The sequence below is a fragment of the Theobroma umbraticum genome, unplaced genomic scaffold, assembly GCF_002168275.2.
Source record: "Theobroma umbraticum cultivar Fairchild unplaced genomic scaffold, ASM216827v3 scaffold_55.0, whole genome shotgun sequence".
Lineage (NCBI taxonomy): Eukaryota > Viridiplantae > Streptophyta > Magnoliopsida > Malvales > Malvaceae > Theobroma > Theobroma umbraticum.
The window spans coordinates 3,100,922-3,103,822 of record NW_018397270.1 but is presented as its reverse complement, the minus strand read 5'-3'; positions in this window follow the sequence as shown (position 1 = coordinate 3,103,822).

Sequence of the window (2,901 nt, the reverse complement as noted above, 5' to 3'; positions counted from 1 at the left end):
AACTCATGATTTTGTATCTCATGCCAATGCCCTCAAAATCAATGATAGAAAGTTTTTCAGGCAGCATGTGAGTGTATCATGTTGAAAGAAAATTAAGATTTTGGTAAAGCTATGATTCTAGTTAGGTATGTGCGCATTAGTGGATTTCTTAATCCTTTCTTCCCCACAATATGATATTATAGATGGGTAGTGATGTTGATTCAAGAATGTTCCATTCCAAAGAGTTGATGGCTAGAGAGCTGTATAGTTTAAGAAATTGGTACCGACCGCCAAAAATGATTTGATGGAGGAATGGGTGGCTATGGAAAAATGGATTAGAAGAAAGCATCTTAGTTTAAATGAACATTAGGCATAGTTTCTACGAATAGTTCACATTTGGTGTGAGATTGTTTCTTCTTAACACATTCATGATGAGCTAATTTGAATTCACTATGAAATTATTTAATTATTGCCTTCTATACTTAGACCTATACAACCCTGGGATGGATAAAAATTAAATATATGAATGCTAAGAGTTTAAAATGTCATAGAGAAAGCAACTCAAGTTTCTTCCATTTTCTTTTTCATTGTTGAACTTTTATATTTCTGTTTTTCTATTTAAGGTTTTCTCTTACAGTCAATATCTGTCTGAAGTTTCAATTAGTATGCTTTGTTTTAACTTTCAGGTAGTCTTTCTCCTGCCTGGTGGAAAAGATGTGAATTGAAGACTTATGATCTGTTGTTGCCAAGAAGATAGTCAGGTAACTTAATACTAATATGTTGACTTATTAGAATGGATATAGTAGGAGTTATACTCTGCATTTGAATTCAAGTTCCAAAAAGCTAAAATGTGATTTCATTCATTCAAGAGAAATCTGTAAAGCTCCACCAGAATTGATCTTGAGCTATTCGAGTGTAAAGTTTAACCTCTAATAGTTTCCAGCTTATAAAACTAGTTGAAAGTTTAACATAAATTTTAAGAGCATTTGTAAAATTCTCATATAAAGGCTTTCTTGTTGAGAATTTTGGTTTTTAATGTGAAGTTTTTGGAACTCACAGAGAGTTGTTCCATGGTTCATATGGATTTCTTATTCTGATCTCACTTTTTAAAGAAAATTCAATGCTTTCTGTGTTGTGATTAATACAATATAGCTTCCATATAACCTACAACTTGTTTCTTGGGTTTTAATATGTCTGTTTTGTTCTTGAATTGATCTTTCTTTGATTTTCTATCTCACCTTTCTACAATATGAAAATCAGTTATAAAATTCCAATTTTCTTCCAAAGTGGATTTCTGCACCGTGCATGAGCTATGCACTTTGTTTTAGCTACCATTCATAGATGGCATTCCATGGGTGGCGATGAATGTTTGGATGCTATGTTTTCTGCAAGAGAGAAATAATACTTCCACCTTCATTCACCTTGCGATGAGAGAAATAATGTTCGGAGTAGTTCTTACAAAAAGGCTTTCAAAAGATCTGCATATAGAGGTATGGTGGCAGTTTTTACTTTTGAAATATATTTTAATAAAAATAATCTTTGTACCTCAAAAAAATTGAAAATAACTTTTAATGAAAACAATGTTTCTGTCCCCATTGAAATTTATCAAAATTTGGAATTTAGACCATGTGAATAAAAATCTCTTAATACTAATAATGCATAGTTAAGTGAACTTTTTCTTCATAAGGGAAAGCACTATATATATGAATGCTTCATATTACCTTTAACACTTGAGCTAAACCTAAACAATGTTTCATAAATTTTAGCTTTACAATCAGCTAGATAACTTTGCCCCCATCAAGATAAAATTCTGCATTTATACCTGTCCAGTGTTAAAAATGGAGAATACTTAATTGCCAGTTATTCATCTCTTTTCAAAAAGAGTGCTTTGTTCAGTTTGCAGCTAAATATTGTATGACTGTTCCTGTTGAATCAACTGTTAAAAAGTCAGATAGCTCTTTTCAAAAGGAGTGCTTTATGTTGACATTGATGATTGATTTATTAATTATGTATAAAAAAAAAGCATGAAAGCTCTTAGGTAATACTTCCTGTTTTCCTCCTATTCACTGCACCATGTTTATTTAAAATTCCTCTCAAACATTATTAGTAGAATTCTTTTTGACTTTCAAACAGTTAATTGACTGTTTTATAATTACAAAGTGCTTCTCATGTCAAACATGTAGGAATTTGAGTGTGACTTATCTAAGAAAAAATGAAATTCAAACCTTTAGACGTAATTCATTGACAACAATTAATACCAATGGTAAGTTTTCAAAGGTCAATTTTTGAATGCATCCTTAATAGACTAAACCCTTCCTCCTAATTATCATGAACGTTATTTTCACAATTCTCTGTTTCTTTATCTTAAATTCTAAGCTTAGATACTTTGATTCCCAACTTTCAAATAATTTAGTGGAGCGAAGAAGATGATCCCAATACATTATGAATTTGGAATCCAGGTAACTATATACTAATTTTCATATTTCACAAAATATTAAGTAAAATAGAAGCACCATAATAATGGTCTTGTATTCAATATTCAAATTCTAATATTCAACATTTCATTGAACTAAACACTAACGTACTCATGCTATGGTTTTTGATAAATCAGGAGTATTGTGACAACCTTGGTATATATTAAGAATAAGATTTTTAGCATTAAAGAATCAGAAAGCTTGAAATCCATCTCTTTTCTTCTTACTGCAAAGGCTGGTGCTTTGACTTGACTCTACACTTCCTTCCAAGTACTACAGGTGAGAACAACAACTAGAAGTTTTATGAATTCTATCTCCTTTGTGCCTATTCATTATTAGTGCCTTCATTTCACATCACCAAATTATATTTTTTGGCTCTTCAGGAAGTATTTGTTTCTGTCATCATTCATTGGATGTGAGCAAAAGCAGTATAATGACAGTAGCCACT